At 36.7% G+C, this 8,468-nt stretch overlaps 1 protein-coding gene and 1 pseudogene across 1 annotated transcript in view; one reads left to right on the top strand and one right to left on the bottom strand.

Annotated features, from left to right (window-relative positions):
* The window catches only part of Arhgap24 (Rho GTPase activating protein 24), a 449,827-nt gene that overhangs the window by 417,896 nt on the left and 23,463 nt on the right, over positions 1–8,468 (bottom strand). The gene's annotated exons all lie outside the window — the stretch shown is intronic.
* On the top strand, positions 6,324–7,115 carry LOC105988492 (annotated as a pseudogene).

Here is an 8,468-nt window from a genome sequence, read left to right as displayed (position 1 = left end):
AAAGAAAGAAAGAAAGAAAGAAAGAAAGAAAGAAAGAAAGAAAGAAAGAAAGAAAGAAAGAAAGAAAGGAAGGAAGGAAGGAAGGAAGGAAGGAGGAAGGAAGGAAGGAAGGAAGGAAGAAATGAAATAAGGAGAGAGAAAGGAAAGACAAGAAGTATAGAAAGAAAGAAGGAAAGAAAGAAGGAAGGAAGGAAGGAAGGAAGGAAGGGTGAATAATTTTCAAGTTTATATTAGAAAGCAGAATAGAAGGTCTACTGCTAGTCACATCATTTGAAGTCCAAGCTTATCACCATTTCATTGATTATTTTCTATTTTCTAATGACAAAGTTGCAGTTATTCATTCAGATACTGATTGCAATAGGTACTGCTTTTCTACTATAAGTCAGACCCTAAATGCTCAGGTTAGGTAAAATGAAATAAGTAGCATCACAACTTTCAAGGAATCCACATTCTGGAGAGGAAAGAGACAAGCAAACAGAAAAGTGATCAAAGGACCAACAGAAGGCCTTGGGAATCTGTGCAGATTTTAGGGAATGCCCTTCCTAAATCCATGGAAATCCAACTACCCAAGCTGTAATCTCAACTCTACTACACAGATTTTGTCTACCGTCTTTGTTCATGTTTACTTGACCTTTCCTAAGTTTCTGAACAATGAAAACCTGTCAAATTTAGTCTCTAGTATACATGTTGTTTTATATTTCTGTGTGTGTGTGTGTGTGTGTGTGTGTGTGTGTGTACACTTTAAGATGGTATTTAACACTTCTTTTTCATAGTTTGCTAAAGAAAAAACAGGGAGTATTTTATACTTACAGCACATTTCAGTTTGGATGCTAAATTTTTACCTATCATCTATCATTGATGGCCCTTCTAAACTCTTAGAAGAGTACACATTCATGTTATAGTACTGCCATAACCAAATTGCTGCTGACACACTTGCAAATATTGGCACATGTTTTTACTCTAAACAATAGATCTGGTGTAAGTCTGCAGTCATTCTGAACAAGTTCTAGAAAGTAAGTACCAGCATCTTGGTAAGAACAAGTAGGCAACCACAGCAGGCTGGTTATCAATAATAAGCTGTAAACCACAATGAGGGGTTAACTGCAAGGTTTCATCTCTGATCCCACAAATAGCAGGAAATTGTGGCGAATGCAGTGAAAGTATAAGTTGTCTGAATTAAGTGAAATACAAAAACTATCTATATATGGCAATATTTGAAAATAACACACTTCTAAAGATTTTTTTTCCTTTACTCAAGAGCAACCTTTTATTTTCTTGGCGATGTGACTAAGTCCTTATTAGTTACTAAGAGCTATTTTCATTTTTAATAAAAGGATTAGAGAAATGTTGTGAAATATTTGGTAAATATTCTTGAGCTTTACTGTATAAAAGACTCACTTGAGAAATGTGTAAATGTGTTAGAAAGTGGATTCTAGGGACCTGTTCTCAAATATTCTAAATCTTCTCTAGACTTTAAGAGAGAAAAACACCTTCTACTCTCACCACTGTATTGTGTTCCAGATGGTATAACAAAACTGTGGATTTCCCCTCTCTGGTACAGGAACTCTCACTCTCTGAAAGATTCAACATAAGCCCAGAATCAAGGACTAGAGTACAATTGTTTAGGTGAAACTACCTTTTTCCATTAGTATAATTGAAGACTGGTGATTAATATTTGTTGTACTCACAGACATATTTTGAATTAAAGTCCCACTGTACAGCTACTTAAAGGTAATTTAATTTTTTTTTAAAAAAAAGTACATTGATATCAAAGTAAGCAAATCACAGAAACAATAATCACATAAGCCATCAGGCCACTTTCTGTATATTATTGAATTAAAGGAATAAGGGAATGGGATGTCTGCAAGTTGTGATTGTGAACAGGGTATAAGCCACATGTTGATTCTGAACTAAGTGCCAACCCAGGTATACCAATAATCATTCATTTACGGTGTCCTTCGCTCCTCTGGAGTAGGTGTCTAGGTGAGAGTCAAGATAACATATTAACACTGATTCTTTGCAAACAAGTGCTTTATTTCCTTCCCCAAATCTCCTTGTTTCTGTACCAAAAGAAAGAAAATAAACTACTAGCCTGCCTTGTGGTTTACTTGGGTAAAAGTCAATACTCTTCATTATCAAGTTAAGAGAAAAAGGAATCTAACCATAATGGCTCCCAATCCTTTAGATCAGAAATTAAAATGATGGAGAAGGTGCTTGGATACTCGGAGAGACACAAAATAGGTAACATAGTGGTGGGCCCAAAGACAGTTAAGATTGTTTGTGGGGGAGAGGGAAAGTACGAGAAAATTGAGGGAAGGGCTAAAGTTTTTTTTTTTTTTTTGGAAGGGCTAAAGTTTGACAATAAATGTACTCTTTACCTCTGTATATCACCTTGACAATTAAAAAATGATGTATACAAAAGGATGGGATGCTGAATTTATTATTGTAGCCTAGAGGAGCTTATACCATTCTTTATGTTGATAATTTGTAACACTAGGGAGCAAAATAATAATTCATTTTGTATTGATAAAGTATTTCAAGGTGATTTCTCTCCTACAATTAATCTTTGCAGAAGTCTCTGAGAAATAACTATTCTTATCCACATGTTGAATTTAAACCTTACCGATGATATTTTGCCAAATCCACATGTGACTCTGACAGAACTGAGACACGAAACCATACTTTTAGGCTTCACCAGAGGGTGCCATTTAATGTTCTGATTGGGCTAACCAGCATGGATAGGATCTGAGGGGACTTAGTCACCAACATCTGTGACATGACTAATGAACTCAGTTGGTTAGGGTCTTTCCAGTCTTCTTTCTACATCCTTCTGTAATTAGTCACTAAGTTGAGTCATATTAACTACCACATTTCTTGACACCATTCCACCCTTTCTTCACCAGCAGTGTCCAAGTTGATACTATAACCTGGCCATTTACCAAATATCTCATAATCCTGCTTCTTGACACATGAGTTGTGTCAAGAAATGATTCCTGTCTGAAATGATTTCTTCTCTTCCTGTTCACTTGTAAACTTTTCAAAGTCCATCCATAAATTCCAAGTTCACTTCTTAATGTTTTATAGTGGGAGAAAACAAGGAAACATTCACCAAAAGGAAAGGTTTCACAGAAAGATATTTGGGTAATATTAACTTCATGAAAGGTTTTTGAGCTGTATGAGTGCTAGTTTCCACATCTTGACACCTATAAAACTCACATGAAAATGTGGTTTGAACCAAATGCCATACAGAACCCAAGGTTTTGCTTTTTATTTATTTTATTATTATTTTTTTCGGTCATGGGGTTTGAACTCTGGGCTTTGTCGCTGCCCTTTGCTCTTTAGCTCAAGGTGAGCATTTTACCACTTGGGCTACAGCGCCACTTCCGGTTTTCAGGTTGTTTATTAGAGATAAGAGTCTCATGGACTTTCCTGCCCAGGCTGGCTTTGAACCATGATTCTCAGATCTCAGCCTCCTGAGTAGCTAGGATTTCAGGCATGAGCCACCAGTGCCTGGATGCTTTTTATTTTTAAGATTGAATATACTCTAGTCTGTATAGTTTTACATGCTCATTTTAATTAACATAACTTATTAGATTTCTTCTTGTGATTAAAACCTATCCAATATGACATTGTACATACTTGTGGTCAAGGTTGATGAGCAAACCATACAAAAGATAAAAGTCGCTGGGTGTCAGTGATTCACACTTTAATCCTAAGACTTAGGAGGCTGAGATCTGAAGATCACGGTTCAAAGCCAGCCTGGGCAGGAAAGTCCATGAGATTCTTATCTCCAATAAACCACTAGAAAATTGGAAGTGGCACTGTGGCTTAAGCGGTAAAGCACTCATCTTGAGCTGAAGAGCTGAGGGATAGCACCCAGGCCCAGAGTTCCTTGGAAAGAGGTTTTTAATCTTAGTTATGAAAAGTAGACAAACATTCCCACCATATAACGGATATGTGTGTGTATTTAGTCATTTAGAAAATGCAGGAATCCTGATAAGATCCAAAGTAAAGCAGGAACCACAAATAACAACAGTATTTCAGGAGTCCTCGCTCCATGTCAGGGATCCATAAACACTATCTACTGTCTCATTAAACTCTACAATAATAATGTAAATATTTTTTGGTTCTCAATCTGCAGAAGGAGGAACTGAGATCAAGAGAGATTAGTGAGTCCAAAAGTCACATAGATAATAAATATTAAAATTCCAATAAATAACCTACAACCTTTATATTCTGACAGATTTTAGCACATAGCTTCTACTGGAAGCAAGACTTGAAAATGCCTTACATTAAGAAAATAGAAAGTTGGTTCTTTGAAAAATTAACAAAATAGACAGATCTTTAGCAAACCTGACCAAGAAAAGAAGAGAACACATCTAAAAAACTAAAAGTAGAAATGAAAATGGGAACATCACAACAGAAAAAAATCAAGATTCAGAAAATTGTAAGAGAATACTTTGCAAACCTTTATACTAAAAAGTTGGAGGATCTGGATGAAATGGACGAATTCCTAGAGAATATTGATATACCCAAACTAAATGAAGCAGATTTAAACCAATTACGTAGACCCATAACAAGTTATGAAACAGAAATAGCAATAAAAACCTCCCATCTAAAAAAAAAAGCCCAGGACCGGATGGATTTACAGCCAAAATCTGTAAGGCCTTCAGAAGAGAACACACTCCCATACTCCTCAAACTCATCAATGAACTAGGAAGGGAAAGTTCACTACCAAACTCATTCTGTGAACCAGAATAACCCTCATCCCCAAACCAGACAGGTACTCATCAAAGAAAGAACTTAGACCCATCTCTTTGATGAACATCGATACAAAACTTCTCAATAGAATTCTGGCCAACCAACTTCAACAACTGACAAAAAAAAAAAAACCCATACACTATATCTAGGGTTGCAAAGCTAGTTCAATATACACAAGTCAATTAATGTAATTCAACACATCAGGAGAAGCAAGGACATGATTATCTCAATAGATGCAGAAAAAAAAACATTTGACAAGATCCAACACCCCTTTATAATAAAAGCTCTGGAGAAGCTAGGCATCCATGGAACATCCCTCAATATAATGAAGGTTGTATATGACAAACCTAAAGCCAGCATTTATACTTAATGATGAAATGTCTAAACAATCATGAAGGAGATTGGGACGTACACTCTCTCCACTTCTCTTCCATATGGTACCGAAATTCCTAGCTAGAGCAGTAAGGCAAAAAACAAACAAAGGGGATCCAAGTAGGAAAAGAAGAAGTAAAATTCTCCCCCTTTGAAGATATGATCCTGTATTTAAGGAATCCTATAGATTCCTCCCCCAAGTTAATTGAGCTGATTTGAAACTTTGGCAAAATAGCAAGGTATAAAATTAATCCACAAAATCATATATATACACAATGGAATTCTATGCCTCCATCAGAAAGAATGACATTGCCCCATTTGTTAGGAAATGGAAAGACTTGGAAAAAATTATATTAAGTGAAGTAAGCCAGGCCCAAAGAAACATAGGTCCCATGGTTTCTGTTATTTGCAATAACTAGTATATGTCAGAGTCAAGCAGAAAAGGTCAGATAAGGTGATGTTAGGGAAATGAACCCTAAGATATGTATTCAAATGTTTTGTTTTTCTTTCATGCGATTGTTTCTAACATATTTATAAGATTATTTCTTCGTTGCTTTGTATGTTCCTCCCCCACGGTATAACCCTGCTTTCACTGTATTTGATGTCGGTATAATTTGTGGAGGGGAAGGGGAAAAACAAATCGTCTAAATAGGGATACAGGTGGACCCATTGCAACAATGAGATGTATAAGGCTTTATGTCAAAAACGAACTTTACAACTTTGGTGGGGAGGGGGGCAGGGAGGATGAGAAGGGGAAACAAAGGAGGAGGCTACAATGCTTGATAAGAAATGTACTCATTATCTTTCCCATATAATTGTAACCCCTCTGTACAGTATTTTCACAATAAACATATTTTAAAAAAAATAAAATAAATCCACAAAATCAGTAGCTTTTCTGTATGTCAATGATGAGAAGAGCAAGACTGAAATCAGGAAAGCAGCTCCATTTGTAATAGCCTAAAAAAAACTCTAGGAATTAACTTAACCAAAGATGTGAAGGACCTTTTTGATAAAAGCCTTAATAAGCTGGAAAAAAATTAAAGCCCATTTAAGGAAATGGAAAATATTTTCATGCTCCTGGATTGGAAAGATTAACATCATGAAAATGGCCATCCTTCCCAAAGCTATTTACAAATTCAATGCAATACCCATCAAAATCAATGATACAGAGGAAGCAATAAAAAATCCATATGGGTTATTGTTTCTTTCCTGTCTCCTCTCCAGCCACCGTGAGGGACACGAGAGATGGTTTTCGAAGAAAAAGTTTCTACTCTTCCCATTATTCAAGGGACCGTTCTCCCCATAAAAGGGAGCCTTCATTTTTCAGAGTCACCTGGAGGTCCAAAGGACTCTGCTCACAGCAGATCTGGCTCCAGTGTCAGCAGCAAGGGCTACTCTCCAGAACGGAGCAAAACGTATTCATTCCACTAGTCTCAGCATAGAATTAAAGGGAGATCTGTTCAGTCTTTGAAAATATCACAAGACACTTCACCTTCAAGCTCTTCAACAGTTCCTTCATCAAAGGTGTTAGACAAACCCACTAGGTTCACCGAAGAGGAACTGGCTGAGGCTGCAAGCAAGTGGGCTGCAGAAAAGTTAGAGAAGTCGGATGAGAGGAACTTGCCTGAAATTTCTGAGTTCGAGACAGTACCTGCTGTACCATTATTCACTGGCCAGCTGGAGGAACCTGAGTCGAATACAACGGGTGGGATAGAATTATTTGAAGACAGTCAGCTAGGCAGTCGCTCTAAAGCAATAGCATCAAAAAACCAAAGAGATTGAACAGGTTTACTGGCAAGACTGTGAAATTTTCGGGATGGTGGTGAAAAATGCTGATTTAAAAAGATCCTTCACTAGAATAGTCAATACAGTTTGCACTGAGGCAGAATTTACATGAAATAGGTGAGTGGTGTGTTGAAGAATTGAAGCTTTTCATTTCAGAGTATGATACTTCTGCTCAAGATTTTGGACAGCATTTTTAGAAAAATTAGTGTTCAGGCAAAATAAATATATAAAAAAATGTTTCTAGATATAACCACCTTCTCTCCTCCACCTCTAAAACTGTGTAAATCCTTAATGTAAGGAACTTTTTTGATGAAGAGCAATACTTTATTTGGCCATATTCTAATTCAGGTAAATGTCTAAAATAGTGTTTGAAAGATGCTTTAATTATAATTATTTCTAAACATAAAGTCACTTAATCCATACTCCCCCAGTTCACTTCCCCCCCAAAAAAATGATGGTTAATTTGCTAAGCTTTGGAAAAACAATCCTGGAAAGCAACTCTTTGTCCTTACTCCTATTCTACTGTCTTCTATGGCATACGGTGATTTAGTCATTTGAGTGTAATTTTATAGGTAGAGATCATTCCACTTAAATAAGTATAGTCTTTTGCATTCTTGTAGCAGAGATCGTCATGTGAAAACCGTTAGCATTCTGAGTTGTGATTTTTTTATTGTTTTCACAATACAGAGGGGTTACAGTTACATGGGCAAGATAACGAGTACATTTCTTATCAAGCATTGTTGCCTCCTCCTTTGTTTTCCCTTCCCATCCCTTCCTATCTCCCCCCTCCCCCAGATTCCCTCCCCTCCCCTCCCCTCCCCACCTCCTGCCAAAGTTGTAAAGTTCCTTTCTCAACATTGATTTGTACATCTCATTGTTGCAATGGGTCCAACTGTATCCCTATTTAAATGATTTGTTTTTTCCCTTCCCCTCCACAAATTATACCAACATCAAATACAGTGAAAGCAGGGGTTATACCGTGGGGGAGGGACATACAAAGCAACAAAGAAATCATCTTATAAATATGTTAGAAACAATTGCATGAAAGAAAAACAAAACATTTGAATACATATCTTAGGGTTCATTTCACCTAACATCACCTTATCTGACCTTTTCTGCTTGACTCAGACATATACTAGTTATTGCAAATAACGGAAACCATGGGACCTATGTTTCTTTGGGCCTGGCTTACTTCACTTAATATAATTTTTTCCAAGTCTTTCCATTTCCTAACAAATGGGGCAATGCCATTCTTTCTGATGGAGGCAAAGAATTCCATTGTGTATATATTCCACATTTTCTTGATCCATTCATCTACTGAGGGCATCTGGGTTGGTTCTATATCTTAGGAATGGTAAATAATGCTGCAATAAACATAGTTGTGCTGGTAGCTTTAGTATGGTCTTGTTTGTGATCATTCGGGTAAATGCCCAAATGTGGGATTTTTTTTTTATGGACTCTTCTGTTAGGTCTCTAGCAAGTTGAGGATACCATCCTAATAAGTACCCTGATATCTTAGTGCGTGTTTGCTTTGAAAACAGTTCTTATTC

The sequence above is a fragment of the Dipodomys ordii genome, unplaced genomic scaffold (assembly GCF_000151885.1).
Source record: "Dipodomys ordii isolate 6190 unplaced genomic scaffold, Dord_2.0 Scaffold49, whole genome shotgun sequence".
In the NCBI taxonomy this organism is placed as follows: Eukaryota; Metazoa; Chordata; class Mammalia; order Rodentia; family Heteromyidae; genus Dipodomys; species Dipodomys ordii.
This window is presented reverse-complemented; position numbering and strand designations above follow the sequence as displayed.